This window comes from Planococcus citri, chromosome 4 (assembly GCF_950023065.1).
Source record: "Planococcus citri chromosome 4, ihPlaCitr1.1, whole genome shotgun sequence".
In the NCBI taxonomy this organism is placed as follows: domain Eukaryota; kingdom Metazoa; phylum Arthropoda; class Insecta; order Hemiptera; family Pseudococcidae; genus Planococcus; species Planococcus citri.
In genome coordinates this window covers 55,966,084-55,989,090 of record NC_088680.1, presented here as the reverse complement: position 1 = coordinate 55,989,090, position 23,007 = coordinate 55,966,084, and the positions used below count along the sequence as shown (strand labels likewise).

General features: G+C 33.3%; 1 protein-coding gene and 1 non-coding gene across 5 annotated transcripts in view; both read left to right on the top strand.

Annotated features, from left to right (window-relative positions):
• Positions 1 to 23,007, top strand: part of LOC135845572 (protein couch potato-like) — a 160,483-nt gene that overhangs the window by 28,133 nt on the left and 109,343 nt on the right. The window lies entirely within an intron of this gene.
• Positions 22,405 to 22,478, top strand: TRNAT-AGU (transfer RNA threonine (anticodon AGU)). Its single transcript has one exon. It is a non-coding gene; the product is annotated as a tRNA-Thr (tRNA).

Sequence of the window (23,007 nt, the reverse complement as noted above, 5' to 3'; positions counted from 1 at the left end):
GGGGGGGGCAGATTGGCATATTTGTTGAGAAATAATTTAAAATATCAAAAAGTCTAATGGGGAGATTGCAGCATTGGAAATCACTCTAAAAATGTTTTGGTCATGTTTCAATCATCACTTTTTGTGACCTCCTTTTGACACATGATTGAGAAAAAGTATTTTTTGGAGTCGTAATCCCCTCCCTCCCTCCCTCCCTCCCTCCCTCCCTCCCTCCCTCCCAAAAAAAGGTAAATCTCGAAAAAGTGCAATTGGGTAGCTGTAACTTTCGAAATCTTATTTATTGTGGTCAAATTCTGATAGCTAATAATGTTTTGAGGCTCATTTTTAATTTATGGCAGAAAAATGATTTTTTCTCACACAGAGTTGCAAGAGATTATTCAACTTATAGGTAGGTAGCTAGGTACCTACCTGTTTTTTTTAAATTTCTTCCTTTGCTCGTTTATACAATTTTCGAGCTGTTTTAGAAAAATTCAAGCCCTTGTAGAACCATGAATTTTTTGACTGACCTTACCTGAATTGTTTTTGTGACATCTTGTGGATTCCTCACCGTCATCAAAATGTCGATCCTAGTTCCCATACTCCAGTTAAAAAATTAAACGAAATTTATGACCAGACTAAGCGACCGAAAAGTTCCCATGTTTGCCATTTTTCTCTCTTCCTTTAATCAAATGTACCCATCATTCCAAACTAAAAACTTCAGAACTGGACCTGCATGCGGAATATCACTGCAAACAAATATTTTATCTAAACATTGCTATCAGTATCAGCAAAAAGTACCGATATACACCGACACACGTATCTAAATATTCTCCTTGTGATAGTTGTGCAACTTCCCCAGCATGTGTCTTATGACTAAGGAAAACCCTGCCTTGTGGCTTGTACATCATCTGGCTACTTATTAAATTCTAATCACGAAATCGCAACGTTGCCAACTTGTGGGTATTATTCACCCGGAGATTTCCGGCTGAAATTCAAATCCACGGTTTCCGGATGAGATGTCAAGTCGCCCGATAAAGTCACAAGTCAGGGAGACTCATCTACAAGTTCTACAACGTGGTTAAAAGTGAGATAGAAGTAAGCTCTATCATTTACTCGTACCCTTTTAGAACATCCGATTTTTCAACAGTGAAATTTACTATAGGTGGCGACTATTCGATTAAATTGTGTTATTTTTACCTATTCAGAATACTGACGTACTTTGCAAAAAAAAAAAATCATCTTAATTTTGTCTACCTTAATCTCCTCCTGGCTCCTTGACCTTGCCGACTGTAAGCTTAGGTGTGCATTTTTTTCAACGATGAATATCAATTTATCAAGAATCCAGTAATCTACTCTATTGTTTCCATAAAATTCATGATGGGACGTGGGTTTTATGTAGATCATTGTTTAGAACACTAACTCTATAACCATTCAAGACGATGAGCGATTGTTATTGAACGGTTCATATTTCGACTTCCTTGTATGTGTACAAAGTATATGGTAGTATAGTATTTAGCTTATGTCATAAATGATAGCACACGCGTTTCGTCGCATCGTGCAAATAAAATACCGGACATAGGGCCAAGGGGGCAGAGGAGGGTAAAGCATTATTTAGCAATACTTCGCGCACAGACATCCGTATTATTTGAAAAAAATCACGCGTTCCGCCGTTATACCTACCAAATATTTACACAATTTCCCGAATTACTTACTACTTATAATACAGTACGACTCGGGTTTTTTTACACGGACGCAGAGAATTAATTGCAAAAGATATTCGACAAATCCTTGAATATTCCAACAAACTGCCAGAATATTTCATCGCTCACTGGAATGAAACGTACAAGAAAAAAAATACCTATCTCCCAACGCACCAGCATAATGCTTAATGCATATGATAGGTACCTAATATAGTTAACTATTCGAATGGTAAATGAACTTCGTGCTCTATCGAATATATAGGTAAAGAATATGTCATTCACCCGCGATCATGATAAATAATTATTATAGTAATTACACTATTGAATCGGGTTTATTCGGTATAGCGATGTGGAAAAAAAACACAGAGAAAGAATACCTACCTACTGAAAAAAAAATATATCTATAATGAGTTTGGCTGCTGGAACTGGTATATGAAACACTTGTTCGTTCACGCCGTAGACAATTGCACATCAGTGTCGTTTCACTTACTGTGTGTAAGATGACAATTGTAAACAGAAACTGAATAAATAGAACGTATAGAAATAGAATGCTCCCAAGTTTTGTAATACTTACATCTTGGTCCTATACTTACAGCACCTTTTGTATAATATGGTGACATGTACCATTATTGATTTTAACTTATGTAGCTCGTATTTTGGATGTTTTTTTCTCTCAGCTCATGTTTTTTCTTTAATCATCCCACAGGCCACATCCCATGTCTTTGATTAGAAAAAAAGTAGATAATGAAAGTCTATGAAAATCATGAAAAGTAGGGAAGGTACTAACGTTTTTTATGATATCGAAAAAATTTACAGGTATTCAAGCAAGGAGGCGATTAGGTTAGGCTATCAGGTCGATTTCAAATTTATAATTATTTTCTGAAAAAACATAACTGGCTAAAATATATCCAATTTGATCCCGTCCCGAATTTTGAAACTAACCAGTGGAACTGATTCTTCATGGTCCAGTAAAACAAACCGCTCCAAAGCTCCATTAGGGGTGAATAATTGCAATTTGACTTGAAAAGTACCTACTGGCCAGAAATTACTAGTAGGTAATTTACCAAAAAACACCAGGATTTTACCAAACAATTACTTGTAATTTACCAAAAAATTACTTGTAATTTACCCAAAAAATTATCTGTAATTTACCAAGAAATTACCTGTTATTTACCAAGAAATTATCTGTAATTTACCAAATTTACCAAGAAATTACCTGTAATTTACCAAGAAATTACCTGTAATTTACCAAAAAATTGCCTGTAATATATCAAAAAAATTACTTATAATTTACCAAATATTACCTGTAAATTGCTATTTAAGTAAAAATTAAATGACTAATAATTTACCATCAAATACCAGTAATTTACCAAAAATTCTCTCTGCATTGTGATTCAACAAAAATTGCACGTAAATTGTTATTTATCAAAATTACCTACCCAAATCGTTATTTATCAAAAAATACTTGGAATTGTAATTTACCAAAAAATTACCAAAAACATACCTATAATTTACCAACAAATTACCTGTAATTTACCAAAAAATTACCTGTAATTTACCAAAAAATTACCTGTAATTTACCAAAAAATTACCTGTAATTTACCAAAAAATTACCTGAAATTTACCAAAAAATTACCTGTAATTTACCCAAAAAATTATCTGTAATTTACCCAAAAAATTATCTGTAATTTACCAAAAAATTACCTGTAATTTACCAAAAAATTACCTGTAATTTACCAAAAAATTATCTGTAATTTACCAAAAAATTACCTGTAATTTACCAAAAAATTACCTGTAATTTACCAAAAAATTACCTGTAATTTACCAAAAAATTACCTGTAATTTACCAAAAAATTACCTGTAATTTACCAAAAAATTACCTGTAATTTACCAAAAAATGACTTGTAATTCACCACAAAAATAACTTGTATTTTACCAAAAAAATTGCCAGCAATTTACCGAAAATCACCAGTAATTTACCGAAAATTACCAGTAAATTACCAAAAGTCACCAGTAATTTACCAAAAATTACCAGTAATTTACCAAAAAAAAAATTTTTTATCAATTTATATCCGGTCAACATTTATACAGCAAATTCAGCGACATTTGTTTTTTTTTTTAGTCACAAAAATATTGTAGGTACATGTGTAGTTAGGTAGCCCAATTTACTTTTCAACAAGGTACCTACCTGAATACGTCTTATTGGTAATTTTCTCAGGACATTGCCTGCCTACTTACCAGAATGTGGTTATTAAATTGAGCTAGTTGTATTTGAGTAGGTAAATATCATTAAGTAGAAATGTTTAATGAGTGTGTTAAGGCAGGGCTTTGGTAATGTTACAACTTTAGAAGTAAGTAATAAAACTCCATATAATATTTGCGGTTATTCGCGATATTTTAAAACGTGTGACATCTTCATACCGATAACTACGAAAACATGGAAGTAAAATTTTCCCATTTGGCCTTGGTCAACAGAAAATTTAATCAGTTTAGAAACCGAAATTTAGTCGAGTGCAAAACATCGCCGGTACTATAATATTTTTCAAAGAAACCATATGTAACGTAGGTAATGGAAAGTGAACGAACGTACGAGCGGACGTTTGCTGTGTCGAAACTAAAAATGGTCAAGATCATGGCACGATTTCATTCCACGCTATATTTTATATAAAAACAGAAAAGTAAAACGAAAAAATTGAGCGAATGAAAGAATTACACACGGTGACATGTGTATGTACTTAGAGATACAAGTTGAAAAAATATAAAAATCATCTATATGTACCTACCGAGTAAAAAGATACTACTGGTATAATACCCTTTGTGGGGTAATTTGTCATAATGGCAACGGTTGAAACCGTTATTAATAAATACTTAATGAATTGGCTCTGCCTACGGTTAGTATTAATTTTACTTTTCGCGACATTATAGGAGTGACCGTTTAGTTTTCAGAATAAACAATAACTAGACATCTTCATGTGCGATATTGGAGCATATCCAAACAGAGTATGTGCAAGGTTTTAAATCTATGTTTCGGCGTTATTATCAAAGCTCCGGTGTTCCTTATGGTGTGACGTAATGGTATATAGCGCGCCGAGTCTTAACACATTCTACCAAATTAGCAACTTTAGCCAAGACATTCATTAAATCTTTCTGATTTAATTATATTACCGCTTAATCGCGCCGCTGACTGTATTTTGTATGCGTAATTTACCACAAGCTAACTTAGCAAAATGTCACAATTTGTATAGATATTATTCGTTAGAGAATAGAATAGAGATAGGTAGGCGAATATTAGACTTTGTGAACTTTTTTCGTCATTTTCAAAAGACAACGAATAACGATCGTGATACATACGTGCCATCGGATTAAAAAGACTCACACAGATGAACGTTGTCGTCGTCGTCGAGAGAGATCATTATATTTTTATCGGTTCCGGACAATATGATTTAACTTCGTGTAGTCTACCAGACTAATAAACCATGAATAGGATTTTTTTTACTCTGGAATGCGTGACACAGTGTATGATATTGTGGCTTTTGTTATACTCGTAATGTAGCAGTTTAGCTCAAGGATTTTGATTTTAGTTCGTATATACGAGTATTTTAAAACAATGTAGGGTAATGTAGGTAATTACCCGTAAGAAAATGTGGTTGAGTTGTGACTCTGATTTCTGATATCAATTCGTATACCAATAAGGAACCAGAGAAAGGCGAAAATTGGTGGTGGAAATGACCATCAATGAGATTAGGTACTAGATACCTATCTATTATGATATGTTTGTGTGATATTTTTTTTTATATATATATGTGTATGTTGTACCTACTTGGAAACTAATTTTTTGTTTTGTTTATGTTTCAGGTAAGTGAAGATGAAGATCATTCTAACATTATGATAAATTGATGTGTGAAAATGGACAATGAAAAATTTACAACAGTGAGTAATTAGTCAACAAACATAGTTGCTAACTTGCTAAGTTGAATTCTTGCGCTTCCTTCCTATTGTTTACACCTTGTTTTAATGCATTTCTATGGTTGCTAATAATTTTGTCCTTTAAAAAAATGAAAAACAAGACGTTGAAATGTAGGTAGGTACTAGGTACTAAATCCAACGTATGCGAATCGTATTTCGTTTTAAAAGTTAATCCTCTAACTGCTTGTTATGACATTTATTTAGGTACAGTCTGTTGAAAATTTATATAAAAATCTTTAAAATTAGGGTGCTCAAAAAATGATGATGCATAATGAAAAATCATGAAAAAATCATGAAGGCTTAATCAGCTCAATAACTCTGAAAATCGACGAGACTGGTTTTATAAGATTGGAATTTTTTCGATAGGTAATTAAATGATAATTTTTGTTTAAATAGGCAATTTTGCAAAATTCTTTTTGTGTTCAATTTTCACGAAAGACATGGTTTTTTTGCATTGAAAATGGTTTGAATCGGATGGTCTCAAGAAATTGCGAACCATAGAACTGATAATAATAATAAGGAATCATCTCTGTCATCAGTCGTGCGCAGGTGCCAATCTTTCTGTCTATAATATTTTTTAAAAATCCTTTGATGATGAAAAAGCTATTGGAAGAAATTTCTTCATCAGGTGGTATCAAAATCAGTATTAGAATAGATTCAGTGTTATTAAACCCACAAAAAGTGAAATCCAACCCTATTTTTTTGAAATTTTGATTTTTCATTCCCCAAAAATGGAAACCGTTTAAAAATTTTGAACATGGAGAAAAAAACCACAGAATAAAATGATTTCCAGGGCCGTATTTATGGGAAGGAATCATTGGCACGTGCCTAGAGTAAGTACGTTCAAAGTTTAAAACTTGATTTTTTGTGACTTATTCAAATTTTTCAAAAATCGATCAATTTTTTTAAAAAAATCAATCAAAAATTGATTATTTAATTGATTTTACCAAAGAAATCGTTGAAAAATTGTTAATCGATTAATTTGTCAACATTTTCTTATGCATGATTTTTTACAATCAGCAAAAATGAATTTTTTCCCCTTTTTTCAGGTTAAATAAATTGAGAGCAAAACACACAAAAATCTAAATCCAAACACATTTTATTGCAAGTTAGGAACACTCAAAAAAATTTCAATCTTTGTAATACCAATTTTCACTGTTTATTTTCCATCCATTTCAAGGACATTTTGTTACTTCTGTTTGATAAATTGTGATGTATTTTTTTACTTATTTTATTAATTGATACGTTTCCATTAAAACATTACGTTTTTATGAATGGCTCATTTTTTAAAATGAAAAGCCAGAGAAATCGGGATGGAAAAAAGGGAGGAGGGGGCAAATTTCTAACTGCCTAGGGGTGCGAAAATGTTGAATCCGGCCCTGATGATTTCAAAAAAATTTAGAAACTTTTTATTACCGATTGAGCTTTTGAGGAAAAAAACAACCATCACAAGAACCAGAACAAGATATTTTAATAAGAAGAACAATCAAAATCTCTTTTCAATTGAATTGGTTCTGTTTCGTTCTCTGATCATTGACATTCCTTTTTTTACCAAACTGAAATAAAAATTCAAATTTTTTAAAAGCAAAATGAGCGAATTAAATGAATTCTTTTCAAATTTTCAATTTTTTGCTGTATTTTGGATCATGGAATCATTTTTGAAACCGTTTTTCTGATCGGTGTAACCATCAGCAGGACACCAGAAGAAAAATAGAGGTCCAACAATCAGAACAACCAAAACCGTTTGAATTTTTATAAAAGATGAGAACCAATTGGGAAGAATAACCTGAAAGTTATACGTTTTGGAACCAGAACGGAATCATTTCAAAGCCACTACTGAGAACCTTTTGGGAACTGAAACCGGGAACCATTTATTTTCAAAAGTTCTGAAAACCACCACCATCACAACCAATTCAAATTCAAACGGTTTTCAACCCTGAGTAAAAATTAGCTCAAAAATGAATTCAGCGTTAGGACTCATGAAAAACATGCATTTTGATACCGAACACGATATTTTTCAAATAGATACCTATTTTGAATTTTGATCCCTCCCTCCTACCTCAGAAGGGGAATTCCCCCTGAGATGAAAATAAGTTCAAAAATGAATTTTTCACACCAAAAAACTCACATATTGACAATTCATTCTTGGCAATCTCAAAAATTGGATTTTGTGTGTGCTATAAATTCTCAGATCTACTACTGTATGCCACATCAGCTTGACATTTTGGTCTTCGTTGTTTTCTGATGCACTCAATCTCCTGTAGAGGAGAAGAGACATCTTCACAACGACCAAAATTTCAATATTTTAATCACTCTCTTCCTTCTAGCTCCCTCCTTCATTGTGTACTCTTTCGCAATGTCGTCTATATCACAGCCAAAATTACTTTTGAATTAGAAATTTTTCGAATATACTTTCCAATTTCAAATAAATTCAAGGTTATTGAAAATTTCATTACCTATCATTTGAAAAAATTCAAAATGAGCTGAATGTATTGACCAAACTGGAGAATTCTGTTGTATTTTATGCATTTTCTCCCCCAGTATTTTTACATATTTATGAACTTTCGTCCAAAACATATTTTTTTCGATTCCCTGTAAACTTTTTAAAAAACTTTCTTCAAAAAAATGGTATATTTGCACGATTTTGCAAACACTTTCAATGATTTTCTAGGGGGGGGGGGGGGGAATGAAACTTCATGCTATATTATTAATATTTTGTTTAAAATGCTAAAACAGAATTCAAGCCCATCTGAGAAGTTGAGAAAAAAATTGAAAGCGTAAATGTCATTATTCAATTGGGTACATTTTTTAAACTGTTACTAGTTTAACTGCTGACAACACTGATTGTACCTCTTAGGTAGGTACTTTACACCCATAAATACTCGACCCTATTACATCGTAGGCAAGTAAACGATTGTAAACAATTTTGAAAACTTCACAACAATGACACCAAAGAGCAACGAAAAGAAAGTCGTCAATGAAAGCAACAACGAAACCAAACGATTCTCATATGTTAAAGAAAGTACATACTTAATACACATCGGTCAACGGGGGGTAAACAATTAATACGAATACGATTTTCGCGCACATCTTCGACCATACATAAATAGAACCTATTACCTACCTATAGCTATACGATTACGAAACCTGTGCTTATTTAAAATGCATACATATACGTTCGTGTATCTCTAACTCTATAGCTCATAGTAATACCTTTCAAAGACTCACAATAATTTCTAATCATCGGATAATGGAGTCGTGGGGTTTATTCAAAGTAAGCATAGGTATACTCCGGTACCTACTATATCTCCGCGCTATTGAATGGGAAACGTTTAGGTGTACTTAGTATATCAGTATGAATTGTTAATTACCACAGGTATTGACTTTTTTGTAAATTAATATTGTCGGCCGTTTGAGTATTGAGTATACATGTAAAGCTCGTATGGAATACAACACACATATACTTAGATTTACATATATACAAATGATTAATCATCGTACATGTTACGTTACAAGTAGGTATACACTTAGTAACCCATGAGAACTAGATCACCTTCGTGATGACGGTGCTTTCGAGTACGAATGTACCTATTTTTTATGCACATATGAGGGGATCTGCTGAAACGGTACAAATTTCACTACGACAACCATCACCAGCAGTCTTCGAACACGTATAAAAAATTGTCGAGTTATCGTAAATAAACGTAGACAAATTCTACGATCGTTGGCACGTTTTTTTTTTTACTCTTTCACACCAATAACACTGATTCTTTGAAAGCATAATGTAATTACGTTGGTACTTGCAAGTATAAAATTTTCATCACGATTATAACATGACTCATTCGGTGATAGGCTACTCGAACATATTACGTAATCAACCACCATAGGTACATATTTAGTATACTCGAGAACAAATCCATCGTTTTGTAAAATTTTTCGCCAATCGAAACAATTCGTCATTCGACGAAATAATTTTCGGAATGTTGAATAACTCGTAATAAAGTAAATTTTATAAACCACTAGAGTATTTTTTTTCTTATTTTAACGAGATAATACTAACTCACGTAGGTACTCGTAATACCTTACATGCTTCGGAATTTGATAAGAGGTATTGCAGTGCGGATTATTCGTACCTACAATATACTCGTTGAAAACTTATCGCCAAGTATCCGCGTTTTCTACGAAGGAAAAATTCGCATCAGCGAATTAGTTGGTAACCGGTAACCTGAGAAAATTCTACGATTTACAGTAATAATATTCTCGTATTCATCAAAGCAGAAGCTAAGTTGCTAAGCCATAGTTTTTTAACGAGTGAAAAAAAAATTAGAGATGTCTGCTCGCGTTCGATGCAGTGATCAAACCCACTATTATTTTGCTCGCGTCCAATTAATTATAATATAAGTTACCAATGAGAGGTCTGTAATCAATGAAGACATTATCGAATCTATTTTAAAAATCCATCCAACCTGAATGAAAAACCTCCGCAAAAAAGTTAATTACAATTTGATTATTTTCTACGCCATTGTTCGAGTTGAAAATTTTTTTCAACCGATGCTAATTACCCGGCGTACATTTGTATACGACTCGACTCTGCAACGATAACAACAACTTATTGAAATTGACGTTATAATTCGAAATACCTACTTTTCCCATGTTCGTTTTCAATACACATCTATGCGTACAGACCACAATTACCTTTTGAAATTTAAATACCTAATTATGCATTTAGGTTACCTATAGAGTACCAGTAATGGAGTAATGGCGATACTACGCATGTATTTGTAACGATTAGTCGACTTCGAAATCAATTGTCAATTTTAATTCAACTGCTTTCTTTTTATAAAAAAAAAAAAAAAAAAAAAAAAAAAAAACGAAGGAAAAGCCACAAAAATGTACCCAGAGAGTTTCAATTAACAATTCACGAAATAAAATGACTTCATGTATGTACTTAGTTCGGTGCATAGGTAACGATTGAAGCAAAAAAAAGCCTCCAAGTATGTATAATTGCTGTTATACAATAGGTATTTATCCATCTCGTATAACAATATGCTATTTGCATACGTTTCCTATTAATTAAATTTAACAATGGAAATAAAGGAGTATTTTATTGATGTTTTGATTTCTTTATTCAAGGCGCAACATAATATGTAAACGGGCACGCGGTTCGATATGATTTTTATAGTATACACATACCTACTCTTATATACTCCTATTTTACTACTCTTACATTACAAAACTGTTCGGCTTTGTCGCATTATAAGTCGAAGAAAAGCTGAGTAGCCGGCCGTGGTAAAATAATAATAATAAAAATTGTAAAAAAAAACAATGATTTCGATAAATTAAATATTATAAGTGTACGTCGTATAGCCTACGATTAAGCTAATTGTTTATTACGGTGAAAAAAAAATCCTCTCAACGGGCAGTAAACCTACTAGACGGGGAGCTAGCTTAAGTGCCGTATGCACTTTGAGGTGCCCGCGGTTTGATGGCTGATTATTGTAGAGGACCTCTCCCTTGATTTAAAAAATGATGTTGTCGCTCCCCTACGTGGTCCACATTTTTGCTAGGGGGCTAAAACCCCCCCATTTTTCAGTTTTTCGCAATTTTCTCAAAAATGGTTGTATTTAGAGATGAAATACCTCAGAGAAAAAATGTAGAGTATCGAATTTCCTACCAAAAATGTCTTATGCATCTTTTCCTTATGTCTGATAGTTTTCGAGGTATTGTTGATTGAAGTTACGCGGCGAGCGCATACACGTTTACATGTATTAGGTAATGGTTACGCTATATGCGTAGTACAGCAAAGTGGCCATTCCATCTCAAACAAATTGCAGTACAAGTTTTATTTTAGTTTCATTTCTTACAAGAAAGCCCATTGTAATCATATTGGGAATTCTACACAATCCGCCCCCTTCCCCCTGAAGCCACTTTTTTAAGAACTCAGCTCTTGAAATCAAGTTTTTTGCATTCAGTGCATCGAAATTGTTACCTTGATACAAAGTTTATCTACTTACATGAAAAATTCCTATAAATAGCTGTTTACAATTTTTTCAAATGTCCAATAGGAGGACAGTGGTGGGGGTCTGTGAAGAGGCGATCTCACGAAGGGTGTTTGAATACATGTACCCATGTAATTATTTTGGTGTGCCAAGATCCTTACAAGCTTATAAATCTCAAAGCTTACGTGCTATGTATTCATGTTTGTACCTGATGACCAAAGAGTCCTCTCAGGGGACTGGTACCTCTCCCCTACAATCTTCTATTCCATTACAAAAACGAAAAAGAGCAATACTTTTCTCCTTTTTCTTGTACAAATACATGAATTAATGTTGTCCACAGGGCAGAGAGGCTGAGAGAAAAGTTTTAAAATTTGTAGCTCTTTTGCAGAAATCTTGGAATTCTTGGAAGAAGTTTCGTACAAAAAAACACATCTCACAAATCCCATATGATTCATTGAAACCAGTGGCGTAGCCAGGATTTTCTCAAGGAGGGGGCAAAACCAGATTTTTAGACATGAAAAATCGAAATGAGGGGTAATTTTCTGGAGATCTATCGTGATGTGTGGTGATTTCATGAAAATGAAGACAAAATTGGCTGCTCGAACGAAGCGAGAGCGACAATTTTTAGAAAAAATGGGTCTGAACAACGAAAAAACGTCCATTTTTGCATGTTTTCTTTCAAATTTTCGCTCGCAAGGGGGGGCATGGCCCCCTTCGCCCCCCTTGGTTACGCCACTGGTTGAAACATATTTCTCTAGCTATAGAATTCATTAAAAATGAATGAAACGGATTTTAAGGGGGTTTTTATTACGTAAAAATTTCAAAAGAAAGAAATTAAAAATCAAGAATTTTCGAATAAAATCGCAAATGGGAGGGGGGGTAAATGTACCAGCCTCTTGAGAGGACTCTTTGGTCACCAAGTACAAACATGAATACATAGCACGGAAGCTTTGAGATTCATAAGCTTGTGAGTGTCTAGGTGCACTAGGTATGTACATATATACATAGGTACATGTATTCAAACACCCTTCGTGAGATCCCCTCTTCCCAGGCCCCCACCACTGCCCTCCTATGGGACATTTGAAAAAATTGTAAACAGCTATTTATAGGAATTTTTCATGTAAGTAGATAAACTTTGTATTAAGGTAACAATTCCGATGCACTGAATGCAAAAAACTTGATTTCAAGAGCTGAGTTCTTAGAAAAGTGGCTTCAGGGGGAAGGGGGTGGATTGTGTAGAATTCCCAATATGATTACAATGGGCTTTCTTGTAAGAAATGAAACTAAAATAAAACTTGTACTGCAATTTGTTTGAGATGGAATGGCCACTTTGCTGTACTACGCATATAGCGTAACCATTACCTAATACATGTAAACGTGTATGCGCTCGCCGCGTAACTTCAATCAACAATACCTCGAAAACTATCAGACATACGGAAAAGATGCATAAGACATTTTTGGTAGGAAATTCGATACTCTACATTTTTTCTCTGAGGTATTTCATCGCTAAATACAACCATTTTTGAGAAAATTGCGAAAAACTGAAAAATGGGGGGGTTTTAGCCCCCAAGCAAAAATGTGGACCACGTAGGGGAGCGACAACATCATTTTTTAAATCAAGGGAGATGTCCTCTACAATAATCAGCCATCAAACCGCGGGCACCTCAAAGTGCATACGGCACGTAAGCTAGCGCCTGTACTATACACTCGAAGAAAACATGCATCTCTTATTAGAATGTAATTCTCATTCGTATGAGAGCACGTAACTGGTATCAACAGGTTATATTTTCATATCGCACAATGCAATACGACTAAAATTACAGTAAATTTCTCAATAAATATACGAAGGAATATTTTCATACTCGAGTATTTGTCCTATTTTTATTCAATTATTCTCTAGAATGAAATAGGTATAATGAGGCAATGAAATCTCTCCTATGATTGAGGAAATCGAATTGATGAAATAATCTTGAAACAGTTTTTAGAATCAATCGTCGTAGAAAATAGGTTTTTGCAAATTTACTCGAATTTTCCATTTAAAAAAAAAAAAAAAAAAATGAAATGTGCAGGTTTTTGTTGTAAAATTTTTTCAAATCGCATCGGTACCATTAAGTAATATTTTTGCTGGCATTCTTATTTTATTTAACGAGATCTCTATAAAATCAGGCAAAAATTTGTGTTCTGACTCCAGTATAAGTCTGGCAAAAATTCCTGACATTTTTGTAATAATTTCTCCATCGAATAAAAATGTTTCGACTCTCAATATCATAACCACTGACCAAGGTCATGGTAATATTTAACATTTTTGATTACTAATTTAATTGACATTTTTTTTAAATAAAAAAAATATTGATTTAAATTTATTCATATTAATTTTTATTTTTTTTTTATTTTTGTAGATTACAAAATAAATTGACACGTTCAATCGAAAAATTGAGACTATAAATATTGATGACAAATGATGGCAATTTATTTTAAGATCCAAAAAATAATTATGTTAATTAAATTTATATTTTAAAATTGATTTTTAATAAAAACAAATTAAAAACTTTTGATTACTAATTTAATTTATTTTTTTTAAATAAAAAATAAAAAAATATTGATTTAAATTTATTTATATTAATTTTTTTTCATTTTTTAATTTGTAGATTACAAAATAAATTGACACGTTCAATCGAAAAATTGAATATCTTGCAGGGGTCTAAATTTTCCAAAATCAGCGACGAAAAGCCTTAAAATGAAACTTCAGCTTTTGGCTTTTAGCTTGAAATTTCAAAATTAAAACTTTTGGCTTTAGCTTTCGGCTATCTCGATTTTTAAGGCTTGCTTTAGCCAAACTTTCAGCTTCCAATGACTTTCCCTTATATTTTCAATTTAATAGCTTTCAGCTATATTTCATTAAGCTTTTAGCTTCAAACTTTTGGCTTTGCGCTTTTGACTTTGAATTTTTAATCAATTCATAAAAAAAAGGGAATTAAAAATTAAATCAGCTGCATTCATTTCATAATTAGTGATAATGGAAAATATTCATTGCTAGAATTATTTTCTTTTTTTTTCATTTCATTAAATCGCATTAAAATAAAATTGAATGAAATTTTTTTCATTTTTTTGTTTCTTCTGAATTTAGAGAATTCAATTCTGCAAAAAAGCCTTTGAAAAAGCCAAAAAAATGAAACTTTTGGCTTGGAAAACATGAAACTTGCAAACTTTTAGCTTTTGACTGTTGTGCAAATCTGCTCGGCTTTCAGCTTTCGGCTTTAAGCTTTCGGCTAGCTTTTCATCCCTGTCCAAAATAACCCACCAATTGCATTAAATGGATGAAAAACCTATTGACAAGTGTTTTGAACCGAATAAGTCGTTTCTGGTCACATTCCAATCGCAATCACGTCTTGAAACTCTGTTCTGATATCAGTTAGGAAAATTAGCATGTCTTAAGGCCCAAATTTTTGAAAAAATTTACATTCATAGGTACTTCGGATTGCATCATTGCCATCTTGAAAATCTCCTATATATAAACCATATATATCGTGTTTTGAGACCAACTTTTCGACATGGATGAGGAAAATGAAAAATGTACTTTAAGGGAGCTGATTTTTTGAAAAAAGAATTTAAATGACTCTCAAAACTTACAATATGCTCAAAGAAAAGAATTCCTAAAACTGCAGCTCCACCATCGCATTTTTCAGGAGTTCATTATTTTGGGGGGGGGGGGCAAATTTAGCTAAAATTGTACCTCAAAACGTTTGTAAATGATGTGTGACAAAAATAAAATATTTTCAGATTTCTAGCTGCCTATCACATCATTTTTTTTTGATACTTCACACTTGTAGAAAAATTCAGAACCCCACCCACCCCCCTCCTTCCCAAAAATATCACCATTCTATTTCTAAGCTGAAATTAAAATTGAGCCTTAGAATACGTGATCATAGTAAAAATATGAACAGAAATGTAGTATTCTGAAGTAATGACGTCATTTGATTTTTTTTCATCTATCGTGCAATTTTTTAGCTATTTTGAGAAATTTAAACTCTTGCGAGCCTTTAAATTTTTCAACTGGAAGCTGAATTTTTTGTAAGATGTCCCCCATAAGTGACCATGCTGTGGTTAAAAAATAGCAAATTAAACAGTTTCCTTATTTTTTTTTTCATTTTTAACAGTAAGAAGGTATAACTCTAAAAGTTGATTTTCTGAGTGAACCATGCATTCTGCATTCACAAAATAAACTTGCAATGTGCAAAATCAATTGAAGAAGGTTTCGAGTTTCGAAAATATCCCTCCCCCCATAATTGATTTTCTCCTCAAAATTGAATTTTTGGGTGAAAGAAGGGCCTCCTTGAAACACTAAAATTCATATTTTTGGTACGATGCTATCTTCAGCCTCAATTTTAAAGAGAATCCCATAAACAATAAACAGGCAGATCATTCGTCAGCCCAAAAACATAATAAATAATTTCAGGGACGTAGCGAAGTGGTTTTGCAGGGGGGCAAAGATCCTAAGATTCCCAACTAATTTGACTGAAAATTCCCAAGTTGGATGAAAAAAGAGGGTATTCAAGTTACAAGTAGTGAGGGGATTGTATCACGACATTTTGTAGCCAAAAATTGTAACTTTGCCGACTATAATCAAAATTTTAACGTGCTGAACACTCTGGTATTAAAAATTTTGAAAAGCTATAGTGGTTCTGTTCCGAAAGAAATGAAAAATTTGAATTTTTTATAAGCTTTGAATATTATGAGTATTTCTGGAACTTTTCTGTTTAATCTTCATATTTTTAAAATCGTTTAAAGCAGGCCCGAGCGAAGCGAGGGCAAAAGTTTTGGAAAATTTATGATTCGAAAAGTAGAATAACATCAATTTTAATAAAAGAATTCGGTTTTTGTAATCTCAACATTTTTCAAATTCAATCATAGATTTTTTAAAATATTGTAACTTTGTAGATGAGAATCAAAATTTGGGCCGAGCGAAGCGAGGCCGAAAGCTTTAAAAAGTTTGTAGTTCGCAATGTAGAACAACATCAATTTTAATATAAGAATTCGGTTTTTCTGACCTCAACTTTCTTTTAATTTATCAATGGTTTTGTGAAATTCTTAGTGTGAAAAAAAGAACTAAATTGGCCCGAGTAAAGCAATGGCAAAAGTTTTGGAAAATATGCGACTTGAAATAGAAAAGTAGAACATCAATTTTAATAAAAGAATCAAGTTATTCTGGTCTCAATATTTTTCAAATTCAATCATACGTTTCTTGAAATTGTAACTTAGTAGAAGAGAATCAAATTGGCACAAGCGAATCAAGGCTAAAAACTTTGGAAAAATTGTAATTCAAAGAAAAAATTCGGTTTTTCTCATCTCAACTTTTTAAGAAATTCATTAATAGTTTCTTGAAATTTTCAAGTGTGAAAAAAAAAACAAATTGGCCCGAGCGAAGCGAGGGCAAAAATTTTTGAAAAAATGTGAATTTTAGTTGGTAAAATTATAAATTTAGAAACTGGTTTGGCTTCAAAAGTTGGGAAAGTTTTCAACTTTGATGATTGTAAAAAATTTTAATATTTGAAAACTCCAAAACTAAAATACTTACTGTCGGAATTTTTGTATTTTCCCAACTTTCTTGCATTTCTCACAATTTCCCAACTTTTCCCAACTTTCGCGAAACACTGGGGGGGCAGGCTGCCCCCCTAGCCCCCCCTTCGCTACGCCCCTGAATAATTTTGGAATCTTCGAAAAAATCTGCCTCATATTTTTGAACTTGTCATAAAAAATCCCTACGACTGGTAACACTGAATGAATGATCCTCTTTCCTCTCTCACGTGTATTATCCCACCTGTACCTCAAAGTTTACCTGTATAGGTACCTGTTGTGGTTCTATTGGAAATTTTCATTTTTATAGTTTTTTTCTCTCTTCGCGATCCTTAAGAAGATTTATTTTATTCGAAAATATTCTTCGAATATATCGTATCGGGTTGTAAATAATTTTCGACTATTTAATCGACTTTTGATGAGATTTTTTTTCATTCGTTATTGACGGTTTATTTGATTTTTTATACTCGAATGTATAAAACCGGTTTGGTAACCAACGTGTACCGAGAGATGTATTCGCTGAAATCGATTCACACTTCCTTTCAAGGTGTAAGTTCTTTTCTTTTGTTTGAGAATTGAATTTTACTTAGATAGTCGTATAGCCCTACGACGAAAGAGTTGGTGTTAGGTGTAAATGGAATACACACGTAGAGATGGAGTGTAGACAGACGTACATTCGAGTCAATGTTACCACATCGTCGTTGGACTGACTATATGAATGTGTATAGAGCCTCGTGTAAAAAAATTCAGAACTCTAGCGTTGAAATAGAAAGCGAGAGTAAACATGTTTGCTACAAGTGTAAAATATTTTTCAAATCGAAGCACATGTGGTAAAACGTTTACGCACTTGGTCGATAAGGTAAACCAAAAATAACTCCCGCTTTTGTTCGTACTACTACTAATATATGTATGATGGATATTGGATGGTGAATCGGATGAAAAAATTTTCAACCGAGATGTAATATATGATGGTTAGTTATTTTTGGTTTCTCATCTCAGTGTACGTGCTTTGCTATAGTACATCGACATACTACTCGTATGTATTCTTACCACTATTGGGTATCTCTCTAGGTACTTTTACAATTAGGTAGGCTACTATAGTACGTTCATAATCTTTGAAATAGATTATGTTCTACTTTTTACTCTATCTCTTTTTTTTTAAAAAAAAAGAACTCTCTAATGGTGTTTGATCTGAGCGCGGCAATTTAACTAATACAAGATTTATTAAAAATATATACCATGATGGAAAGAAAATAGCTAAGGTAATTGCCATATGTGAAATATCCTTGAATGTTACGTTGCTCTGTGCTAATTATGTGGGTAAAGATTCGATCAGTTGAGACGATGTTGCCACGTTGACTGACGACTTGGATACTTATGAGACTTGATGCGATTCGTGTTTATTTTTTTCCCATTTTTTTTTTTTTTTTTTACTCTGTGAACCCGCGTGTGTATTTTTCAACGTTTGTGTTCTCTCTCTCGTCAAGTGTATATGCCACGTGATTGCTCAAGGTGATTTGTATCTTTGTTATGTCAATTTCAGAGAGTTGAATTTTGTCATTTGCTCGAGACTTCTGTGTTTATATTGTGTAGGTATGTGAACTGCCCTGCCATGCGAGTCGAGTTGGAAATTGTCATAATAAATCGTTAATCGTTTGTAGAGAGTTCTTCTACGAGAGAAAACTGTTTCTAAGTTGACGAATTTGAATTGAAACAGAAGTACCTATCTACGCTTTGTATTCAAAATTGAATGTTTGGCAACACTGCTTGTTGATATTTTTGATTGTTTTTATGGGAATTGAAAAATTTGAATGGAATCTTCCCATAAATCATAATTTTTATAAACTTTGATCATTAAAGATTACTTTTACAATGTGTGTTAGAACAAATTCATTCCCAATTTAGATATTTTTGGCAACGTGTAAATTGATATTTTCAATTGATCTGTGAATTAGTTTAATTGTGTGTGATTTTAAATGTTGGAAAATAAGGAATTTATTTGAATGAACTTCATATACTTAAATCATATTTTTGTGTTTTGAAGATGGAAAACAGAGAATTTGATTAGATATGTGTCAAAAATCCATTCATATTGTACATTTGGCAACGTCTAATGATTTTATATCTTGAATTTTCCGGAATTTCCATGTTTTATTCCATCCAGACTCTGATTCAAGGACTATGAGAAGGGTGGAAGGGGTTTACAAAGAGTGTATTTCGAATTTTACCACATAATCACTTTCTCATGGGGCACTAATGAGCCAAGTGTTTTGGTTCAGAGGGACCAAAAAAAGGCCAGCATCTATCCTCAAAAGCAAAATGAACTTTCTACTGAAAAGATACAGTTCACGGGTATTAATTACTAGTAGGTAACGTAACAGTCCCTGGATTAAATCTATTCAGACTCAAACCTTATAAGATTCAGCTGGAGAGACCTGATTAAATCTGGTCAAATTAAAATTTTGATTATAGGTATGTATCAGATCTGTTCAGGCCAAATCAGACCTGATCAGAATCAGATCTGAAGATTCTTCTGATGCAATCAAATCTAACCGAGATGTAATCAGATAAAACTTGGAGCTGACCAGATCTGAAGAAATTTGATCAGACCTGATCAAATTCAGACATTCCCCGGATTCACTTAGGTCTGACTACATTTGGTCAAATTAAAGATTTCTTCGGATTAGATCTGCTCAGAACTCCAGACCAGATCAGGCCTGATCAGATCTGAACATTCTCTCGGATTCAATTAGAACTAACCAGTTTGGCCAGATTGAAATTTTGATCGGATCAGATCTGTTCAGACCCGATCAGTCGTGATCAGCTCTGAACATTCCTCAGAATCAGATCTATCCAAGATGTAGTCAGATCAGAGGATTGATTTGATTGGATCTGTTTAAACCTCAATGTATGAAATATAGGGAAGATCCAATTTTATCAGACCAAGTCCGAATGGATCTGATCAGACGTGATCAAATCAGGACATTCTCCAGATCCAATTTTAGATTTGACCTGGTGTAATCAGATCAGAATGTTGACCTCTAATTAACTCCTCTAGGATATGGGGCCTTTGAGTTTGGGAAAAAAGTGAAGGTGGCTTTTTTTATTGCTTTTGACATGTACAAATGTACTACCAGAATTATTACTCAGTTTTTTAAATTAAAATCTGATGTAAAATTATTTTTGCCCCTTCAAAAAAACGGATCGGCAACTTATAATGAAATACGAGCATGACTGACGGAGTAATCAGCATTGCATAAGGAGTAAGATTATGCAAAAACCTGGGGACTCCCTCAGATGATACCAACAACACAGTTTCTCTTTGTGTTATATTTTGAGCATTTGGCAACATCGCATCTAAAAATGTCCCATTCATGTGTTAATTTTCTGCTGATAATTTGTAGATTGTTCAAATTGTCTCATTTGCAGTTTTCATTGCTTCCCATATCAATTATTTAATTGCTGTTCTGAAGCTCATCAGATGTCTTCCATCACCCAGCTGTTCAAAATTCCTCAATTATGTGAACTCTTTATTCCCAAAATGAGTAAAAAAATTCCCTCGTTACATTTTAGGAATCCTTAATGAAGCGATTTTAGCCACACCTGAGCGTGTAATTTTGCCATCGTATAAAAAACGATTAAATTAGTTCACCGAATAAGTCTTTATAAAACGACGGCAATCGAATGATAATTTCAAAGCAAACGTAATCCATTCCATTTGATGAGTAGAGAAAAAAATTGACGAAAAAGCGTCGATTCGAACAACATTTTAACCATACAGCAACACAAAATTACATCACTGGAATTACCTAACTAATCGTTAAAATAATATAGGTATTTGAGTGTAAAAAGGTAAAGATTACCATAGTCGATAATTAGTTAGTTAAAAATCAAACCCAAAAAAAAGAGAGAACCGAGAGGAAACGAATCGAAAATAATCTAGCTCGAGCGAAAAAAAATCTTATAATACCGCAGCTAATCAAATAGAAAAGGTAAAAAAAAAATGGCTCGAACAAACAAAACTGCTGCGAAACTCATTAACTCTACGTGCTGTGGTAATTGATCGTGAATGAATTCAAATTCACATCCGTGCTGGAGTCGAAGAGTCACAGTCTCAGTCGTCCTCGTCGCTGCTGCAATAGTAGGAATGGCAGTCGGCAGTGAAGGGTTGAACCGGAGAGCGACGGACGCGATGGTGTAAAAGGACGAAATTGATACGAAATTACTAATAATCATGCATGTGTGAGTTGAGAAACGGTTGACGACACCGTGGAAAGGTACGAGTAGTTTGCACCTGTTTCCTTCCGGTTTTCGATACTCGTTCTGTGTGCATGGATCGGGTACCTACCTGTGTACCGTGTGTACCTGTAGTACCTATACGATGAAGCTATACGGACCAGTATATATGTGTGTATACAAATACATAAGTGTAATGGTTGATACAGGATGTATTATTGTTAACCGACATCAGCTGTCGCAGACAAAGCTCGATTCTCGTGGTAGTTAGATGATGATGGCGACAACGACGACGTGTACGTACCTACAACAACGGAAATCATGAAACATAGGTACTCCGAGTCAAGTACTCTCTCTGTACTATGCCGGAGTACTCGAAGCAGAACACCCCTTTGGGAGTGATTTGGAAATTACATTTTGATTTTATCATCGGATCGTATATACTGCTCAGTGCTCGTATATGTAGTGTGTTCGAGTAGGTAGGTATATTTTTTGGACGATGAATGTAGCAGATAGCCTTGATGCGTATTCTCATCACGCGTCTCCTATTATAAAATTATTTCGGTCGTGAGTCAACTTTTGACCGCGTAAATCGCGCCGGAATTTCGGTATCTTGAATCGCGCGCCAGTCGCCAGTCGACCAATCTCAACAGTACAGAGCTGAGTACCAATATATCGAGAATCCAGCTCATTACTCTGGTCAGTTCAGTGTTCAGTGAGCAAATTGAATGTCATCAGAAAATCGACGTGAATCGACTTGCATCTACATAATAGTTACTTATATCGTGAGAGGGGGGGCAAGGGGTAAAATTGATCTGATCCTAGATTTTTCTCAAAGGCTCATCCGAATAAAGACTCCCAAAAATAATATGTGGACGAGAACAGCTACGAGCTAATTGAAGACATTTAAAATCGGCGAAAAAACCGTTTTAGTGGGATGGGCGAGAGGAGGCGCCGTGGCTTAGTTGGTTAAAGCGCCTGTCTAGTAAACAGGAGATCGAGGGTTCGAATCCCTCCGGAGCCTAGGTTCAAAAATTTTTTTTTTAATTTTCCGATTGTATTATACGTAGATAGTATTAATTTTTGAAAAAAAATATTTTTAAGCAATTTTTGAATTATTCAAACACCAAGCACTAAAAAGGAAAAATCGAAAATGGGTGTAATTTTTCTTAAAATACGAGTTGAAATGATTTTTAAAAAGTTTCAAGTTCACAGTAAGAACCTTTCGTTATCCATTTCATATTGTAAGTATCAAGTCCAATTAAAAAAATTAAAAAAAAATTAAAAAAATAAAAATAAAAAAAAAACAATAAAACCTTAAAACATGCTATGATAAATAATTGATAATATTTATTTAGAAGCCCAAAATTACTTTCTATTTTTCCAGAGTTGTAGTAGCTACTCTTTCTCATTTTTAGACTTCTACAGTTTCTTAAAGAATTTGGATCCTAAAAAAATATGAAATTTCAGTTTCTAGTTCAAATGAATAAAATCTCTTTTTTCTTTTTTTTTTCATTTTCAGTCTGATTTGGTTTTCTGAAAATTCACCAAAA